Source organism: Mus musculus, chromosome 1 (genome assembly GCF_000001635.26).
Source record: "Mus musculus strain C57BL/6J chromosome 1, GRCm38.p6 C57BL/6J".
Classification (NCBI taxonomy): domain Eukaryota; kingdom Metazoa; phylum Chordata; class Mammalia; order Rodentia; family Muridae; genus Mus; species Mus musculus.
The window spans coordinates 104,767,058-104,789,096 of NC_000067.6; the positions used below are offsets into that span (position 1 = coordinate 104,767,058).

The 22,039-nt window shown below is 40.1% G+C and overlaps 1 protein-coding gene across 2 annotated transcripts in view; it reads left to right on the forward strand.

The window, feature by feature from the left end:
• The first annotated feature begins 1,282 nt into the window (after nucleotides 1–1,282).
• Cdh20 (cadherin 20) overlaps nucleotides 1,283–22,039 on the forward strand; it is a 227,142-nt gene continuing 206,385 nt past the window's right edge. Inside the window, exon 1 of one of the 2 annotated variants that reach the window (XM_030253941.1) lies at nucleotides 1,283–2,545. The gene's annotated coding sequence lies outside the window, so the exon portion shown is untranslated. The remainder of the gene's footprint in view (nucleotides 2,546–22,039) is intronic. The other variant, NM_011800.5, reaches the window with a different exon arrangement.

The following is a 22,039-nucleotide window of genomic DNA, read 5'->3' on the forward strand; positions in this document are numbered from 1 at the left end:
TTGTTACAACTCTGAGTCCTGCTTCTAGGCATCCTGAAATCTCAGAAATGGCCCAGTTGCCTTAACTAGAACATTTAATATCGTCCTGCCCTTGAGAATTGTAGTGGTTACTTAAGTACACAGTTTTATTGGTTGTTTATATAGATCATTTGGCCACAGAGCATTTGCATGATCAATCTTTGAATAACGTACTAATCCAAGCAGACTAAGTTCTTTATTTGGGAGCTCAATGATGGGAAGAAACCCAAAAAGCTCTCACCGGAGTACTGTAGGGAAGTAGACAGGCAGAATCAAGTAGAATCTTAGCTGCTGGTCAGCTGTACCAAAGCTGCAATTAGTAACCCTTCCTGCCTCAGTAACCTCCCACTCGGGGTAGGAATGGAAGTGGTCCTTTCTAAACATGCTTTCTACGTGACCTCAGGAAGAAAGGTCAGAACTGTGAAACAGGAAGTGCCTTCTAGATTGATCATGCCTAAACCAAATCCCTCAGGTACTGTTTGATTGGTTGATTGACTTGAAGCAGGATCTCTTATTGGCCTGGAATTCACCAAGTGGGCTGGGCTGGCTGGTTAGTGAGCCCCAGGGCTCACCCTTGATCCACTTGTCTCTATCTGGTGCTTCCATTTTCCTTTTGTTTGTTGGTTTGTTTTTTATTTTGTTTTGTTTTGGCTTAGTTTAATTTGGCTTGTTTGTTTGTTTTTTCATGCGGGCTGTGGGAAACAAACTGAACATCTTGTTGGAGACACTCACTACACACTGAGCTAAATCTCCCTAATCGTTCTGAATGATTGACAGAAGATGACTTCACAACATCCCTACTTAACCCATACACCGAAAACTGTAATAGTGCTATGAGGATAAAGAAATCATGACATTTTCTAAACAGTCCACGAATCAAGCTGCCTCTCTCATCTCCCCAGGACCCATTCTCTGAAAACTGTCAATGGAGTGGGGCTGAATCCTCAAGGTCAAAGTGTTAACACCATCTTCTCTCAGACCCCTTCTTTTTTCTCTTTTTCTGTTCTTATCGTGGACTGCTTCTTCCAGAATCCAGAGTCTTCTCAAAATAAGTCACCTCAACTTCCTGGCAAAGTTTAGATGTACTCCCACCCCTACCCCCAACACTCACACTGGTGTCTTCCTGCCCTCTGTTCCCTTTCATCCCTCTCTGGGTTAGCACTTTCTAACTCCCCCAGCCAATAAAGGAGTTTAAACATTTAAATGCGGTTTTTAAACTGCATTTAAAGAATTAACCCATTTTGCCCCTCGCTGGTCTAAACCACGGGGTGCCAACCGGACTTTAATTGCTTTCTTCTGGTGTGGTTCCAGACAGCTCCTCAGAAGGAAGGAGCGCACATTCCTGGCACCAATTGGCTAATTCAATTTACTTCAACGGCATTAGCCTCTGTCAGAATATTCATGAGCGGGGAAACAAGACCCGCGGTACACGCAGGAGGCAGCCACTCGGGCTAGAAAACGCGCGAAGGAGGGGAAGAAGCGGACCGCGCGCTGGTCTTAAAGGACGGTGACCAGAAGAACCAGGCAGCTCTTTTCACCCTCCTGGCAGAGAGCTGAGGGCCGTGGGCATCAGCGGATTTGCTGCTCTTGTCATCAGCTCTCCACTGCCAGAGATCGAGCGGAGACTTTGGAAACATCCGAAGGCTGTAAAGCTGTGACACTTTTGACTTGGGGGGAAGGGGGTGGGGCGGGGGCACAGAGGCGAGCTGAGGCGAAGGGACTCGGCAGGACACCCGTTCGCCCAATGAGGAAGGCAGCGATATGAGCTGGACACCCGCCACTACGGAGTCTCCACGTCTCTGGAGAGTCGCCGGCTGTGCCAGGTAAAGCTGAGGGCTCCCGTCGGTCCCCATGCATCTGGCCCCAGGCACAAGAGGTCACTCTGGGGAAGCCAGGTGCACTGTGCACAGTCCAGCTCTGCTTAGCGCCTTCCCCTCAACTCTCCGCCGCCTAGGGGACCTCCCTGCCGACCTGGGTTCCACTTCCTGGGACTTTTCGGGGACAGGGTGCAGGAAGGGATGTACTCAGCTAGTGGCATGCTCTGTGTGTAAGAAAGCTGCTGCACAGCGGAATAGCCAGGCAGGTGGAGGGTGCTGTGCACTGGAATGTGCTCGCTGGATGATGGTGACATGGGGAGCGCGGGGTGCCAGAGCGCTTAACCTGGGCGCTTCGCTTCCCTTGAGGTCACCAGCATCTCCATACTGCCAAGGGAGAGGATGCCCGAGTCCCCAACGAGGTAGTTGTGCTCAGAGCTGAGGATCCTAGGCACCCAGTGACCGATCCTGGCTCTGGGATGAGAGGCGCCGCTGCAACAAAGCTCAGCGGTGGGAGGAGAATGTGGTGTGGTGGTGACTCTAGTCCCTGCCACCTGCCGGACATCACCAACTCCCCGGATTTCCTGTCTCACAGTCCTGGCAATCCCTGGGAAAGCTCTTAATGGAGCGCGGGTGGTTTGAGCTCTGCTTGTCCTGCTGGTGGTGTTTGGAAGAGCCCGGAGGTGATGGGGCGAGTAAAGGAGTCAGAGAAGGTGAAACATTCAGATCTACAAAGAAAATGCCTCCGCGATATCGCAAACTGTCCTTAGCACTAAGACAGAAGCTTTGCTGGCCTCCAAGCTGTGGCAGCTGAATATGGGAAGGGGGTGGGGGGGGGGGGAGGGTTACAGCTTTAAGGCAACGCCAGAGTCTTTTAGTGATTTCCTAGCTGAGCTTATGTACGGGAGGAGGAAGTGGGGCTGGAACCCTGGCACGCGAGAATAGAGGAGTTAAGCGCTGGGTAGATTCGTAGATTCGGAGTTTACTGTGAAATCAAAACAATTATTATTAACGTTGTTTTTACATGCTTGGACATCAGGAAGATTGGAGTTTGGGACTTTGATAATAGCAGGGAAATTGAGTCTGTAAGCGCTGTCCCTCACATAATGTAAGCGGACCTCCTCTGGTCTCTGATTTGCCTCCATCAAAGAAAACAAATGCCTCAGAATTGTAGTGTCAGGGACCTGGCAGAGGATTGTGAACTGTATCTAGCTGAGAACAGCACAAACAACAGAAAGTCTTAACAGTAATGCAAGGCACTGTTTCCCTATCCACAATCCGTCCTGTCTCTTCTCAAGGTGGAGGCAGAGCCACCCTGAACTCCATACTTGACCCAGCTTTTCCTTCTGCTGCCCCGGGTACTCACTTGCTTCCAGTTACAGAACCCCTACAGCCTTTTGAGCTTCCTAGTGTGAGCAACCTTCCCTTTAGTTTTAGGAGGAAGCCTCAAGGACACCTGAGGTTGGTTGCTACCCTCTTGGCTTAGCCCTTGATCAGATCTGTTCCAGGGCACAGGCTTGGCCCTGCTGAGGAAGCAGAAAACAAGGCAGGACTATGGAAGTCCTGGCAGTCACTGCGTGCAGGAGATGAGGTCAAACCTCTGTGCTGCCCACATCCTTTCCTGCCAAAGAAGAAAGAGAGACAAATAGTGTGCAAGTAGGACATAGATAAATGAAATCAAGCTCCTAGAGTCAGCTGGGCTGTGGCCACTGACTTTGGGGTGACCTTTACTGTGCTTCCGATTTCCCCTTTGCCAACGCACTGAGCAGTCTTTCTGATGGGACTCTACTCAGGAGATGGTCTAATTTTGTATTTTAGAAAGTGCTTTGAGCACACTGAGAAAGGACAGTCTATAAACTACGACATGTTAATGTTCTGTGAAAAGTTTGCTACTGCACAGGTTAAGGAGGTACATTTTTAGCAAGTGTGCCATGTGGCAGTGTGACATTAAAATGGAAAAGCAAAGTACAATCATAAAAAAATGACTTAGCGTTCTTGACATTTTTGTGCATACTTGTGGGAAAGTTATCTTTAATTTGGGGAGAGTTGCTGGGGAATTTATTCAATGTTTGTACGACTGGACCACTCCCCTCCTACCTTTCTCCTCAGTAAAATTATATGACCCAGTTCTCACCAGAGAGGCACTGTGACTGTCGTTAGCGCTGGGGGTTGAGAGGAGAGACTGAGGGTTGCTAGGAGAATGTCTGCCAGTTGGGCTTTCAAGACTGGAGGTAAGGTGCAGAGCAGTTAAGTGTTCTAGAATGATGAGTGAACCCAGCATGGCTTTTCCTGTGTGCTCTGATTCACTCCATCAGATGGTGTGAGGGGTCCTTTTGCTACCTCTGTTAGGAAACTTCAAATCAGTGGTTCTCAGCTTGTGGTTTGCATCCTTTGGGGGCCAAGTGACTCACAGGGGTCACCTAAGACCATGGGAAAACACAGAGATTTACAATTAGAGTTATGAAGTAACAACATAAATAATTTTATTATTGTAGTCACAATATAAGCAGCTATGTTAAAGGGTTGCAGCGTTAGGAAAGTTGACGACCATCACTTTAAGTGATGGCAGTGCCTGCTCCTGACTTTTGCACTGGAAGGACTTCTTTTTTTCTTCTTCCAGACTGGAACAGGGAAGTATTTACCATCCCAGAGGACTCAGAAGTCTGTTTGCAGACCCTGATGTGATTCTCAATTTTCCTCTCATTCAGGAGCTGCTAGTCTACAGCTGTTGATGAATTTAAATAAATGGCTGGACCTCATCAAGAGAGCCACTGAGAAACACTGATGTCTTCTGGTGACAAAGCTAGAGAAAGGCCTTTGAGCTAGAAAGTTGAGAGTTTTGAAATGAAAATAAAACCCTGATTTCTCTCTACCCATCTACCAATTCTTACGTTTTCCCCCTCATAGTAATGAGAACTGTTTACTCAAGCATTTTATTTACTTAGTTGTACAGTCTTGAACTTTAAAATGTGGTTTGTCTAGTAGCAGTCTAGGGAAGGAGGTAAAATGTACAGAGACACGGAAGGAAGAGCTGCTGTGGCTAGGACATAAATCAGCCAGGATATATGGGGGGTGATGAGAATAGGTCTTTTCACCCTTAAAAAAAAAAAGAAGAAGTCCACTTTGGAAGAAAAAGAAGTCTGATTATTGGGATCCCAGCCTGAAACTCAGGCAGCTGATGCCGAGAGGAGCCAAAGGGTGGTTCTTCTTAGTTTAGAGACAGCAAGACAGCCTCTGCCAAAGGCGGCTGTAAACACGGGATAAAGATTTCATTGTGAGGTGGTGTGACTGGAATAATTACAGCTAACTGTCCATTCTAACCTGCAGTGCTGCAATCAGGGCTGCAAAGCAACAAAAATAAGAGCAACTGGGGACATAAGAAAGTGGCATTTACTACTTTCATTTTCCCTTCATTTACTTCGTGGCAGCACTTGGTAGTGGTTGGGGTGGAGAGAGTGGAGAGCTGAGCCATCACTCTGTGACCCCCTTCTATTCTGTTTTGACTGGGGACAAGATTTTTCATGTCTTAAAGCCAGCATATGATGCTATATTAAGAATAATTGTGTTCAATACCTCCAATATTAATTAGTGAAATATTAGCCTTTACTTTCATTGTCAATGCAATCAAAATATATAAAAAATGTTACCAGACCCTTGTTCTTCTTTAGCGCTTTTCACAGGCATTTAAAGTTCAAGGAGACAATTTTCCATTCTTGATACTTATTAATTTTCTCCTTTGAAATAAATTGCACACAATGACTAATGCTGTACATTGCATCAAAGATATACCCTCCTCTCGATTTATATCTGCATTTAAAGACAAAAGAAAACATATTTTGAATGACCAAGAATGTCTAGGCAACTGAGCATTTGTAGTTATTAGAGGCATAATAGACAGAAGAAGTTGGGAGCACAGAGAGCAGGTGACCCTTAGTGTTCAAGACAGGCAAGTGGAAACACATGTATTCATGAGAGAGCATACTCCCACAGTCCTAATATTGGCATAGAACATGGATCGAAGTTGTTTCTGCTTGAATTGAAAATGGGCTATCTTTAAGTGTCAGTGTTAAGTATAATTGTTCTGGGAATAAAAAGCACTGTTATAGAGAAAGCATAATGAAGTAAGATAAGGTCATGCAGCCTTGAGGAGAGAAATACTCAATTTCTCTTGGATAGTCATCTTGTCTCTTTGTTTAAGAAGGATGACACTATCTTTACTAACCTTTAGGGGTTTTATCCACCATGAATCAAAAGGTACCACAAAGGCAAAACACTTGCTAGATGTTACAAAATGTAAATGGTTCAAAATATAGAACTATCTAGCTCTCAGCAGAAAAAAAATCTATTTCATGAAATGCACTTTCTATAGCAATTAAAAATAGAAAGTCACATTGCCACATTAAGTTATGGCAACAACCCATTTTAAAGAGAAATTTAGGCTTTTCACATTTAATTGCTATTCATGGCTTGCTGAGTAGTTTTCCAGAATAATCCACCATCTCTTGCTAACAGAGATGGTCTAGTTGAGAACATTCCTAATTACACATGGACTGACAATTTTAGAACCCTGGGAACACTCTACTTAAAGCATTACTCAAGTACAACACAAAATAAAATGGCCCAACTTGCTTCAAAGGATGTCTTAGCGTTTAAGCGACCATAAATCAGAGAGCATTTGGTTTGGAGGTATATCAGCTCAGTAAAAGAGGAAAGAAGCCACAAATCTTGACTGCTTTTTAAAACAAATAAAGCTTCTTTAATTCCATTCACTTTTTCTACAAACATAAGCATCAGTTCTCTGCAACTGTACCCGTGCCAAAAATACACACATGGGGATGACAAGAGGGTAAAGGCGCTTGCTGCCAAGCCTGATGATCCAAGTGTGATCCCTAGATCCACATGGCTGAAAGTGAGACTGGACTTCAGAGACTTATCTGATCTTTATGTACATCTATCAATAAATCACACTTGGAATTCCTGAAATGATGGTTTTGTTGCTTTTGGTTTGGTTTGGTTTGGTTTGGTTTGGTTTGGTTTGGTTTGGTTTGCAATTTTTAGGATAGCTTGGCAATCTGAGTTTAGAGCATGTTCTGGTGAATGTAGTTGTCTCTTAAGAAAAAAGAGACATCTCTTATAAAAGAGATTAGAGTTTTAGTTCCTAGCTTCCTTTATAGCTCCTAATTTGAATTTTACTTGTGGTATCATCTTAATAAATATATGATGTTTTTTTTAACATGGTTTTTATCTTTTGTGTTGTGTTGGGATAGTATTGAAGTACTGTACTACTGGGCTTTGCCCCTAGCCCTTAATTTTTTTAAGGAAACTTTAAGAGTTAAATCATATTTAAGGTATATAGCAGGATATTATAACACACATTGAAAAGTAACATCCTTACTTTAGTCAAACAGACTGAGCATCCCCACCATCTCACACAGTTGCCCATCTTCCTATGAAAGAACAGCCACCATCCACTCATTTGGGCAAAAGCGTGCTACACTGTGATGCTCTCAACTACTGTCCCCAGCGTTGAACTTGTTTCGCTTCCACATTTCTATCCTTTGCTCTACATCTCAACACCACCCCCAGCCTTGACCCTGGTGAATGGTGCTTTTCTTTTTCTTTCTACATCTCTCTCCTTGCCCATTTTTACAATCATATAAGTGAAGTCATGCAATATTATTCTTTCTCTGCATAGTGTATTTACTCTGCTGAATGTGCTTCAGGTCCATGCATATATAGTTGAGTAATACACCTTCATATACATGTGCCAGTTTATCCACTCACCAGTAGCTATACCTGGACTGCTTTGTACATTGACTGCTGTGGCTGGTGCTTCAGTAAACATGAATTTGAAAGTGCTATTACAAGGTGATGACCGCATTTCTCTTGGTATTCTTTCAGAAGAAAGAGTCAGAGACATATGGTGGCCCCATTTGGCTTCTATAGTAAGTTCCATGTTGCTTTCCATGATGGTGGCTATTTTACTCTACATTTCTGCCATTAATGTACAAGAATTCCTACTTATCCACACCCTCATGAACATTTATTACTTCTTTTAATTATCATAAATCAATGGTAGCAGCTCTGAAGTGATGTAATGATTTTGATAGTCATTTCTCTGATGATTAGAGATGTTGAACACCCTTTCACCATTTGATGTACTTGTATTCTTATTTCCCCTTTAGGAAGATGTTTATTCAAATCCTCTGCTTGTTTGTTTAATTTCAATGCTATGTTTTCATGTTAGGTTGCTTGATTTCTTCATAATTCTTGGACACTAAACCCTGGTCTGACATGTGATTTTCAAATCTTATTTCCTATCCTGTAGGCTGCCCTTTCATTCCAGTGATGGTTTCTTTTATGTGCAGACTTTTAGTTTTGATGGTTTTCTATAATGTAAGTAGAATTAAATCAATGGCATGTTCAAGTTAGATGTATTCACTCTACTTAAACCTAAATTTCCTAATGGTCTTGTTTTTTGTTTTTTGTTTTTGTTTTGTTTTGTTTTGTTTTTTAAACAAGCAAGATGTTCCCAATTGTAGTAATTATTGCTAAGGTTACATAGTGAACATGGAGTAGACAAGAGAGTAGAAACTCTGCAAGTTAAGCTGGCAGTGGTGGCGCATGCCTTTAATCCCAGCACTCGGGAGGCAGAGGCAGGCACATTTCTTAGTTCAAAGCCAGCCTGGTCTATAAAGTGAGTTCCAGGACAGCCAGGGCTACACAGAAAAACCCTGGCTTGAAAAACCAAAATAATAATAATAATAATCTTCAAATTAAATACTTGTACATATTTTTTTATTTTAGTTCAGATACTGAATTGCTTCTATTCACATAAGCTACTTGAAACGTGCAGTCTTTCTATAATAAAGGAGATGCTATCTCTTGATGTTTTTCAGTTGTCAGGCACCTATGTTTTAAGTACTGAGTCCCAATCACACCAATTATTATTAAATTTCTGCATGATCTTCTTGTATCACCTAATTATGGGGTAATTAATGAAGGGAGTACCTTTTCCATGACAAGGGCTACATCTGATGGTCACACAACTTTTTGTGACACATGGCCAAATGTCAGGCTCAACTATAAAACTGCAGCCCTGTGCTTACAATATCTGGAGGCACCAGAGAAATTCAAGGCCTCCCACTCACATCATAAACCTGTGACCTCTAGCACTGCCTTACAGTAAGATAAGTTGCCTTATCTTTCCATGCTAAGGTTCAAAATCAGATGCTTCTGAGGAACCTAAATGTAAGTAAATTGTACCCTGTGTTTTATCCTCGTTTAAATGTTGAATGAACATGATGGTTTTAGGCTTTTCCAGAAAACACACATAGCATAATATATTGGCACAATTGGGATTCAGAGGTCATTAGAAATTCTAGGTAGAATTATCATGAAGATTCAATTACCTCTTGTTTCTTGACAAGGTTGATTACTAGGCTGTGGTCAAAGTTGTTTAGAAAAATGTGAAGTGCAGCTTCTTTCCTCTCTGCTTGACATCTTTGGGCAAATCAAATTCTGATTTCCATTTTCTATCAATATTTTAAAAGATAGCTTAGTAAATAGACTTATAATATATTGAATAGAAATTTTTAAGTATACCTAAGTCTAAATATATTAAATTTATTTTAAAATATGTGAACAAATCTTGTAGTATAGTACCCTAAAAGAACAGTGCATTTTATATCACACCCATACTTCATTAGATGAAGTCAATATTTACAAAATATTTGTCAAATCTAAATAAAAAGCCAAATTATATGTATCATAAATGGTTGACTTGGTTATCAAAATTTATTTGTAAGCCAACAGGTATAATTTTATTCAATAATTTTCTGATAAATTGGTTAAATGAATTTCACTTAAAAGAAACTTTATTTTGATTTGTAAAGGTTGTTTATTATTTAAAATTTCTCATACAATATCTTTTGATTATGTTTTCTCCTCTCTTCTCCTCATTTCCCTAACCACTCAGCTTCATGTTCGGTCTTTCTCGAAATCAAAACAAAAGAGAAAATCAAAATAAACAAACAGCAACAAAACCAGTAAGACAAAAAATAAAGTCCAAATGAACCTGAAGGAAACAAAAATTCCACAACATTCTATGGTGCTTATTTGTGTTGGTCAACTTCTGTGCGTGGAGCCCTCCCTAGAATGTGCAGACATACCTACCTTGTCATACTTCATTGCAGAAAGCTGATTTTCCCTTTCCTAGCAGGCATCAATTTCTGATAGCCTTTTGGTTAAGGCTGGGACTTCATTGTCTCCATTTCTACTCTTCAGTGATGGAATTTTGTCTGGCTTCAACCTGTGCAGGTCTTGGGCAGTCAGCCACAATTTGTGAGTTCATATGTGCATCAGTTCTACTGTGCCTGGAAGAAAACATTTCCTTCGAGTCATCTATCACCTCTGGCTCACATGATCATTCTGCCTCTTCTTCAGCGTAGATCTCTGAGGCTCAAAGGGAGGGCTTTGGTGAAGACATATGTTTAGAATTGAGTGCTTCAAAACCTCTCACTCTCTGTACATTGTTCAATGTGAGCATCTGTGTTAATTGTCACTGCAAGAAGAAGCTTGGTGAAGGGTAAGCAATATACTTATCTATGAGTATAACATTATGTTATTATGGGTCATTTTATTGCTGTTTCTTTAGCAAAATAATAGTAATAAACAGCTTTGCTCTAGGCCTGTGTACTATCTAATCTTAGGTTATTTGGCATCTTAACAGTGTCGGGTATGTGTTTCATCTCACGGACTGGACCTTAAGTCTATGGAGTAAAATGATTGTTTACTCTCATCATACTTGTGCCACGATTACACCAGTGTATCCCATAGGAAGGTCATGGTAGTAGATCACAGGATTTGTAGCTAGGAGATATTGATACTGTAAAGTAACTTCCAGTCCATGAATCCTGGCTAGGAAAGTTGAAGGTTTAAGGTACACACCAGCTCAACTTCTATATAATCTATTAAGATCAGTGAAGATGTTTTATTTAAACTTGGAAGCTTATTATCAGTTTGTTGTGATTATCAAAAGATAAATGAATATTAGTCTTTGCATCTAAGAAATTTTGGTCATGAAACTTTCTCTTGGCAATTCTGTTTAAGACTTATGGAAAGTCCAAGTAAAACTGATAGATGTGACAAAAATTTCTGTGTTCATTCTATGTACAAGCTTCTACATTCTCTTATGTTTTGCCATTTTAGATATTGGATCAGAGCACTGCAGGTTGGGTAACTAATCGAGAACAGAAATTTATTTTTCACAGACTTAAAAACTGGAAGTCTGACATCAGGATGTAGGCATGTTAGATTCTGCTGAGGGTTGCAGACCATTGTGTTCTTCTTGTATTTCTCCTGAAAGAAGCACTTTCCAGAGTTTCTTATATAGAAGAACTAATACTATTCAGAAAGGGCCCTTCTATTTGATATAGTTACTACCCAAGACCTTTACTCTGAATACCATCACACAGAGGAAGATGAAATTTCAGCTTGGGAATTCTAAGGTTCATAAACATTTGGCCCATTGCCTTAACCCATCAGACTCTAATGAAATATACAATGTCATTTCTGAGCTTTCTCCTTTGCAAAATCCTTGAGTTGACATAGCAGAGGTTTTACTTGGCTTACAAATTTGCAAAATCATCATCATTACATCATTGAAAGCAAGCACTACTGTTAACGGTCTGAGTCAGGTAGACTTTGGGAATAACTGAATAAGAATGAACATCTTTTGATATAATTTCTAAAAATTAGCAAGATTTCTCAAGAATATTCATAGCTAAAGATTAAGTAACATTAATTGTGTTGTCATATTTATCAAATTCTGTGTAAAACAATTTACATCTGGTGACCAAGTACATCTCTGTTGACATTTCAGTTTTGAAGTGTTTCAGTTGCATTACTTTAGCCTACATGCCGCTCAACTATAGGATATTGGAAACATTTATTTCAGTCTAAAAATGTGAGTCATACTCATTTTTGGAAATAAAAACCTTGAGTAGTCATTTGAAAATTAATCTACTTGGCAGTTCAGCATCTCATCTTGGTGGACTATTTCAGGAAGCTAGGTACAGAGGACATGGTGTCATTTCTGGAGCTGGCTGACATTGGGCAACCAAGTTGCATAGGGTTGTTTCTTTAAACACACAAAAAAATGTAACATGGGCGTGCTATGTACTTCTTTGGCACTTCTAAATATTAGCTCATGTCAAACTAAAATATATCACCTCAAGCAAGAAAGAAAATCCAACAATAAAAACCATCGTTTAATTATTCCATTACTTCTGGCCCAAATGATGAGTTGAGAGTCTTCTGTACATTACCTCCGTAGTCTCCTGTCCATGATACTATCATACTACACATGCTGAAACAAGGGCACAAGAGATCGTTCAATGTAGGCATGTTTCCAACTCAAGACCCAAGGCCCAACATCATGGAACTACTCAATTGCACTGCCTCCTTCTAGCAATGGTTCTCAAAGTCCCATGGCTGCTCATGTCTTACCCTACTTATTTTCTGGTACAGTACCTTACTCGAAAGAGAACATGTCACAGCATCCCTGTCTACTTGCTAATAATACCATACCACTTAGGACAATTGCTGCAGACCCTCTGGGCCCCTTTGTTGGTGTGGAACGTGTCTCTAGTCGCAGGTGGACAAAGCGTTGGATGAAATGACAGACAGATGCACACAGGAGAGGTTGTGTAGAATCTGAATGTAATTTGTCAAATCAAGCATCAAACTTTTTATACAGAAGAAAATAGGGAAGTTGGGTGACACATCAGCAAGGTACAAAGAGGTTACTGGATTCTTACACAAAACAGAGGAATACAAACACAGAAGGTCTGACAGGAACCACTTGGGATAGAATTCATTGTTAACAACTGGGATCTAAAGGAGCTCCACCTAAGGTCCACTTAATCTTAGAAGCCAGGGTCAAGGGCTTCGTGCCCTTGCCATAGTTCCTATTTTAGTCTATTGTATAGTCCACCTGCCCCCTAGGCCATTGTAAATATGTGTGTATGGGTGTAACTCAGCTATCTATAGTTCTAAGTATCTACTCTGGTTCCTCCTTAGGTCTCAAACTTCCTTCACCCTAGATGATGGTAAATTCCTGTGTAGGGCAGTGACTTAGCTTTTGTTCAAAGTGATAGTGTAATACCAGAGGCAATTCTGAATGTCACTGAATAGGCAACAATCTTACTGAATTCCAAGCCCATGGTCAGCTCAAGGACTTTCTAGGACATTGAAACACTGACGAAGGCTTAGCTATGTCAGAATTCAATCTTAAAAGGCACTTATAATAAGGTAATACTAAAAGAGAGCACGTGGATCCATACACCAGACTAACACAGGAATAGGGTATGAGTATATGGGTTAATGTGAATGCCAAAACTCCAGGAGGTGAGTTTCCGTGAAACTCTCTGCCTCCTGAGTGGCTTTAAGGCTTCAGGCCTGTCAAGCTGACTCGACCTGAGTGCGTGGCAGACAATCAAAACTGCCTGCAATCATTGCCAAATGTTCCCAAAGGCCAAAACAACACTGGTTGAAAACTATTCCATGCTTACATATTAAAGATATAGAATTTTCAATTTGAGAGTGGAAGTATTCAATTTTCAAATCCTAAATATTTTTTAGCTATATTAGACACATTATATATTTGTAAAAATAATTAGATAATTCTTTGGAGGAAAATGATTGTCAACATGCCTTCATTAAGACCAGGTCTCTCCCAAATAAGCTCAGAGTTCCAAATTGCTAGGAGATTTCTGAGACTACCTCAGTCTACCAACAATGACAGGAAAATGGTTGAAAAACATTGAATCACAGTTTTCTCCAAACTAATAGATGACCTAATTGAAAGTTATAGGAGAACAACTTTGTATTTTCTGAGGGCAATATCTGCCTGAATGCTGAACAACTTTTTTTTTCATCATGCTAGTTATGAAACCCATGACCTTGTTAAAACTGCTGATACTACCTTGGGTTTCCAGCCCTGCCTCTTTTTTTTTTTTTTTTTTTTTTTTTTTGAACTAGAGTCTCAGTATGTTACATGTTAGCCTAGGCTAGCCTGAAACTCACAATCCTCCTGCCTCTGTCTCACAAATGCTATGCAGTAAATTATTTGCTTTGGGAGTTTAATACTAGGGATCAAACCAAGGATCTCGTTTGCTTTATCACTGCCATCTCTCCCACAGCTGCAAGGTGGGATGGAACCCAGAGTCTGATGCATTCTAGATAAATACCACCATTGAACTATACCATCAATCTCTAGGAATATATAGTTCTTCAATGAATCAATGAAATCTTGGTTAGCTCAGTACAGTGTTTTAATGCCCTGTTGTAGGCTCCTGTCTGAACTTGTCACATATTACATTTTATTTTAATTGGTGTCATGTTTGTGCACATTATTGTATGATAATCATAGTTACAATTTCTGTGAACCAGAATGATAATTTGCTAGATAAAGATGTAGGATCAAAGAGGCATGTGCTATACTTAACAATATGAAATGTAACACAGCCACCTGCCAATGAGGAAAACAAACTTCAACCGCATGGAAACGGAAGGTCACATAAAGCCCGTTCAGCTACAGAGGGAATTTTCATACTCAAGTCACAAGATACCTGCTTATTTCACATTTCCAAAGATGAGCTACCCTGTTCTGATTTTGGCTAAGGTACACTTGCTTTTCCATGCTTCACATTATCCTTGAATCATGGTTATGGAAATGGCCACTAGGAAGGGTCCTATAACATGTTATTTAGATGAGAAATGGTTGAAGGTCTTCAAATGGAAAACCTGACATACAACCTGACACTGTAAAGGACCAAAATAGGCATCTTCAAGTATCAGGGATCTACTCATTAAAAAAGAAAGAGAGAAAGAGAGAAAGAGAGAAAGAGAGAAAGAGAGAAAGAGAGAAAGAGAGAAAGAGAGAAAGAAAGAAAGAAAGAAAGAAAGAAAGAAAGAAAGAAAGAAAGAAAGAAAGAAAGAAAGAAAGAAAGAAAGAAAGAAAGAAAATCCATTTACTCTGTGTTCCCTTGTAGGTCTGAACCAGGGTCACTGAATAAAAAAGCTTGGAAGCATATTTTATCTCAGCACAAAGATGAACTTACTAATGATGAGTGGAGCTAGAGACTAGAGAGATGGCAGAGGTAGCAGCAATGGCCTCTGAGGGTACAAACATTGGGAAGGGGGATGGGCCAGAAATTTCCAAGTCACTTTCTAGCACTAAATGTGTTTGAATATTTTTCCCTTAGATGTTATTGATGATCTTGTAATCTACTTTTATAATTTTATTGAGAAAAACAATATCTATTACTTTCTCCAGCCCACAAATTCAATTATTGGGGATAAGTGTAATAGAGTAAGCAGGAAGGAGAACCTTACCAGGTGCTACCTAGAGTAAGGATCTTGCAATAATGCCAACCACTGTAATGCTAACCATCAGCCAGATGTCATGTACTCTTGAGAAGAACTCCTTGAAGGTTTGGAGAGACATCTCACTGGGTAAAGAGCTGACACACATAGCCTTAGTTTAAGCCCCGGTACTCACAGTAGCTGTGAACATCTGCAATTGCAGAACAGTAATGGGAAGATTAAAAGCAGAGACAGGAAAGTCCCTACAAATTTTCAGCTTAGCTAGCTTGTCATAGTTAGTAGAAAGAGTCACAAAAGACCCTTTTTGAAATAAAACAGAAAGCAGCATGTTGTCCTCTGCCCCGTCCACATTTACTTCATCATTGTGCTGAGATAAAATATGCTTCTGAGCATTTTCTGTTCAGTGCCTAGTTCAGGCCTTGTTCAGGCCTATTTCAGGCTTGCAAGGGAATGCAGAATAAATGGATTTTCTCCTTTAAATGACTAGGTCCATGATACTTGAAGAAGCCTACTTTTGCTCCTTTAGTCAGGTGTATGTCAGGTTTTCCATTTGAAGACCTAAAACTCTTTCTCATCTGAAAAACATGTACGCTGTGATGCATACATGCATCTGACCTTACACAAATATATACCAAAGTCATACACATACTTGTGGAATAAGGGAACAAGTCAGTCATAGGAGTTAAAAAGCCTTCTCAAGAGCTCACAGCCAATGACTCTAGCATTATTAATCGAACCTGATCCTACCCTAAACTAAAGTCTCTTGTCAACTACTACAGTATACCACCTCATCTGTTCAGCAGAGATGCATGATCTTGTTTGAAATGTTGGCAATTTCCAGAGTTTGAGACATATGGCTACTTATGCAAATACTCAAAACATCTTTCAAAGCCTAAAATACATCATTTCAAAAATTATTTGCTATTTTCTATTACAAATGATGTTGCTCCATTCAAACAGTTCAGACTGCCTGAAATTAATGTTAAGTAAATGAGCGAAATAAGGTTTTTGGTGCTTATTTAAATGTCTTTAAAGGAAAGGCTAACAATGACATTTTGATGCAGTTCTGAAAACCTGGGATAAAGAAGGTCTCCAAGCTGTTACGCACATGAAACAAGATTAACTACTTTCATTACTACAGACCCAGGAAGTCCTGGCAGTCATCCTGTTGGTGTTTACTATGTCATTATAGATCTTTCTGTCTTTTGATCATGACTGTCCTATTGGGTTATTTTGTATTTGATGATGATCTTATTGCATATTTCAAAAGGCCAACATTTTAAGAATGATTTTTTTTCACAGGCTGGAAGATAGCAGAGTCAGTAAAGTACTTGCTATGTCACTCTGAGGGACTGAGGTCATGAGAACCCATATAAAAAGCCAACAAAGTGGCCCACCCCTGGAATCCTAGCCCTTTGACTCTGAGACATGAGGATCTCTGGGCCTGGCATTCTAAATAATCAGTGAACTTCAGATTCATCAAGGAATCCTGTAGTGAAAGTTCTGAAATTTTGGTTTCAAAACAAAAAAAAACAAACAAAAACCCAGAAATATTAGAAGAATGTGCTTTTGTTTTAATTCCAGGTGTAGGGATGTAGGGCTACTTTGCACTGTCTTCAGTAGCTGACTATAAGTTGCCTTGTACTCTAGCAGAGATGTGGTTATGCAATTGTGAGACATCTGGAATTCTTCAAATATTCAGAGCATATATAAATGTTAGAGTCCAGAGAGGTAGAGTTGGTGGTCAGTTATTGCTTTGTTTTGGCAGGGGTGGGGGTGGAGTTGGAGGTGGAGGTGGGGAACTGCGATTTGTTAGCAGTCATAGTAGTCATGCTCAAAGAAGAAAGAAATTAGATTCAAGGATCTCTCTCTCCCTCTCTCTTTCTCTCTCTCTCTTTCGTCTATCCTTTCTCTCCTACCCTGTGATAGGGGGTGAAACTGAAGTAGGGGTAGAGTGGGGGAAAGAATGACCCACAAAGTAGCAAAGACCTGCTACAGAACCCTGTCTCAAAAAATAAAATGAAGAGCATTACTGAAAGACACCAACATGAAGTCCACCTGCATATGCACTCATACCTACACACAGGAACATGTACACACAAATACATACACAATTGCTGTATCTGTCTTTATTACTCCTAAAAACAAACAAACAAATAAACAAACAAACAAAATCTCCTGATATAAATGCTTCAATTTATTCTCCCTGCAAGCTCAGGATCTGGCTGCTTTGGAGCTAGGGTAGGGTTAAAGATAGCTTCTACTTTGAAGATGGAATCTAGTGACTTCTTCGGCAATACTGTTTCCTGCACACCATTCCAGGTGATAATCAGCAAAAGACTTAAAATACAGTTTGGCATTTGCCTTCTAAAGCTACTGCTCCTTCGGCACTTACATGCTTATGAATGTTTATGAAAGTTTGTAATTCTATTTTTATCACTCTTGCAAAGCATCTGTGCACTTGCAAGCAGGGCCGTGGTGTTTATCATACAACTCAAAATGGAATCCTATTCAACTCTCTGTGGGGTGATTGTTTTGCTAAAAGTCAGGAGGCTTTGCTGTGTCTGGAGTTTGAGAAGCTGCAGGGAAGCCCATTTCTTTTTCTGCCCATAATCAGGGTCATCTCTGTTAATGGGATGACTTGGTGCTAGATGCTCTTAGCAGCCTGCCCCAGCACATGTCAGAAATCACTGCCGTGGTGAGCCTCTTACCTTTGCAGTTGCTCATCGGGGTACCATTTCCCTAAGTCGAGTGTGGCTCAAAGAACTTTTCTGTGACTTTGTGAAAATGAGTGGCGATTAGAAAGCTGATGTTTTATGCACAACTCTCCCCTCGGGTTTTAGGTTATTTCATACGGGAAACCTTTATAAAAAGATTGTTCTCAATATACTTCATGATGGTGGGTATTATAAATCAGATCTCAGACATCTCCATAATAAAGCACAGGAAATATCTCTACAGCTATAAAATTTATGGAACATGGCAAATGAGCCCAGAAAAGCAACCCTTGGATCCTACACAATCTCCTCTGAATGGAGGATTTGATTGCCTATTTGGGAGATTTGGACAGAATAGAATAAGACTAACATGAGAAGAAAATAAAGATACTTTCCTCTATAGATTCACCAAACCTAACACCAAAGAGTTTATGAGGATGTGAAAAAATGTACAGACACATACAATTGCTCAACCTATGCCCCAGCTGTTCCAAATTTCTTGCTTTGGTGCAACTTATGACCATCTCTATCCTTACTCAGAATTCTGAAACATGGAGGTGATCTTAAACCACACCTCTCTGGGAATCCCACTGAATGTCCTATGTAATCAAATACCATTGGCTAAGCTTTTTTAATATCTAGAGCAGGAGCAAGATATATATATGAAAGAAAAAGAATTACAACTATGTCATAGCCTTATGTATGTGAAAAGCAGGAAAGTACACCATTGCTATGGGTTGTTTTGTATTATATTAGACACTTTTAAAGTAAAAGGATCTCTACCTTCCCTTCTCCATCCTCCACTCACTATTAATGTCCTATAGAGAACTTCAAAGGTAACTCTGAAATCTCTCTACCATTCAGTACTGGGCAGAAGACCTTACGCCAAAGTGAAGGCATCGAAAATAAGTTAACTACACTGAAAAGTCATAGCCATGTTGAACAATAAACAATTTATGGAAAGAGCTCAGAAAAAATTGTTGTTGAAAAAATTGAAAAGCATAGCTCTTGACAAGTGTTTTTTATTTATGAGTGTAAGTAGAGTTTTCCAAGGAACACAAAAGACTAAAATAAAATGTACTTTTCTCTTTGAATCTACCAAAAAGGGGAAATCTAGGTAGCTCTGAGGTTAATTGCATATTTTGATTCAATAATCATTATCTGCACTAATTGAAAGAGCAGAAGAGTTCAGAAAGAGTATGTGAAAATATAAATGATTCAAACAGATCTATAGCTGATTAAGGAAGCATTTTGGTGAATTGAGTATATATCATCATGAGTTCCAACAACTTTAGTTTTTCTAGAGATAAAATAGTCTTACAATTCAGATCTGAGTACCCAGGTTTTAACACTGCTCTTTTAAAAAACATCATTCTTTAAGAACTTCACACATGTATAGAGTATATTTTGATCATACCTACATATCATTCCTAATTACTTAGTCTTCCTAGACAGATACCCACAACAACTCTATATCTTTTTTTATTTTACTTCTTTCTTTCAACCCATGAAGAAGAGTGCTGCCCACATGCACATGGTGTCGTGCCATGTACTATAGCATGAGCAACCTTCCAGAGGCCACACAACTGAAGGAAACCAGCTCTTACCCTAGCAGTCATCAATATAAATAGCTCTGTGAACCCTTCTTCCATGATGTTGGAAAGTTGACTCCCTTGATCTTGTTTGTGCAGGAAGCCATAGCATGTGAGTTCATGAGTGCACTGACCATGTCATGTCCACAAGACATTATTTTGCAGCAGCTTCTCCCATGTTCTGGCTCTTACAGTGTCTTTGTTCCTTCTGCATTGTTCTCTGGGCCTTGGGGAGAGGAGGTATGATAGAGATGCCATATTTCAGTTATTCTTTGAACTTTGATCAGTTATGGATCACTGTATTAGAATCTGTCACCAGTGGGAATAGGGAAAGGAAGTTTCTCTGAAATGTTGTACTGCTTCAAATCATTGATTCATATGTCTGGTAACACCCAATTGGGAGGACTGGGAAGAATTAGGAGGTATGACCTTGATAGAGGTGTTGAGGATTCAAAAGACTTCAGCCATTTCCAAGTCTCTTTTCTCTGTCTCTTTGTTTCTCTCTCTGCCTCTCTGTGTCTCTGTCCCTGTCTGTCTCTGTCTCTTTGTCTCTGTCTGTCTCTCTGTCTCTCTGTCTTTCTCTCTGTCTCTCTCTCTCTGTCTCTCTGTCTCTGTCTCTGTCTCTCTCTCTCTCTCTCTCTCTCTCTCTCTCTCTCTCTCTCTCTCTCTCTGTGTGTGTGTGTGTGTGTGTGTGTGTGTGTTGCTTTAAACAAAGATGTAAGCTCTCAGTTTCTGTTCAAGTGCCAAGCCATTTCTGCTTGCCTACTGCCATTCTCCCAACCATGATGATCTAAGATTCTAACACTCTAAATCTGTAAGTCAAACTAATCAATTTCTTTATAAATTGAATTGGTCATGGTTTTGTATCACAGGAATAGAAAGTAAGTAAGGCAGAGAGGTGAGAGCTTCACTAGTTTGTGGGCAGAGGGGTAAGTAGTCCTTGACCAGGTTTATGCTACCAGACGAGTCCCTTATTATAGAAAAGTCCTTAAATTCATTCAGAAAGCTATTAGTTTCTGCTATGATCTTCATGCTACTGAGTACCGATGGGCATATCATTGGTTACTGTTAGAGTTTATGGCTAAGATTGTTGATGATTTTTCTCTTCCAATAGCATAAATAGTACTAATAGGTAGGAAGCTAGGTTGAGCATGGCCTATTCTCTATTATTCCAGCCCCTCCGTGTCCTGAACCAACCTAAACCTCTCAAAGGACTACTGGGCTTACTTTTACCAACTGGATAAGAAAATCCAGTGTTTTTCATTTAATTGTTCCTGTTTTCTATTCTTTTAGCAGGTCTTTGTTTATTTAAATGCATGGGTCTGAGAACTAGAAATAGGAGATCTTGAAATGGTTAACCAAAGAAAGTCTTGCCCCAGCAGCAAATACTGATGACATAACCCAAGTCTGATGGTCTCCAAACTGTTTAGCACTCTTAAAACCACAAAAACAACAACAAAAATCATCCTGTAAACATGTCTTTATTTCTAAAGCAAATTAGAGTTTGAATTATTTCAAAAGGAATTTTATTCAAAGTGAATAGCTGTCAACAAAACTGTAATTAAGAAGAGGAGCTGTCAATAAACTTGGGAGAATAATTGTTGAAGCATACACATTTTATCTTATCTCTTTTTTATCTTTGCCTCACTTGGCTTCTTCTAGAGTTCTGGCCATTAAAGTTAAAAAGAAAACCTCCACATGTAGCTCTTCAGCTGCTGAGAATTTCACAGATAACACACCTATTCCCTTCCAGATCTCCATAGCTAAGGTTTCCTAAAACTTGGGATGTATTTTTGACCAAAGACTATCCATCTTTTCTTCTCTAGGGATTCATGAAGATTTTAGAAATAGAGACATCTCAAAAGTGTCTGGAACATTCTCCGCATCACTTTTAGCTTTATTTGATTTCTTTCCTATTCCGTGCATTCACTAAAACATTGGTGGTCTCAGCAGGTGTTTGAGTTGTGCACTTCCCTGGCTGCATGGGGCACTTTTTTACTCTTACACTGTCAGGGACAGTTTCTTCCCTGGGCTTTCTCATGACAGTCCCATTTCTGAAAAACAAATGAATAATACACATATCTTCCATACTCTCCCTGATTCAAGCCCCAGAATATATATCTCAGAATATGTATTGAGACCACAGCTCTCTTAGCCTAGACCAAAGGTCAAACACAGCCGCCTCTGACATTAGGCTAAAGGCCAGATAAACTCCTTAACTGCCACATGTACATGGCCAAAGAAAACAGACATAGAATCATCAAAGTAAAGGGTTTTGACCCATCTCACATGCTGGCATTTCAACCAGTGCAGCACCACTGGTGTTTGTGTTGGCTTTATTTTTTTATTTCGTATTTTCCTCAATTACATTTTCAATGTTATCCCAAAAGTCCCCCACACGCTCCCCGCCCCCACTCCCCTACCCACCCATTCCCATTTTTTGGCCCTGGCGTTCCCCTGTACTGGGGCATATAAAGTTTGCCTGTCCAATGGGCCTCTCTTTCCAGTG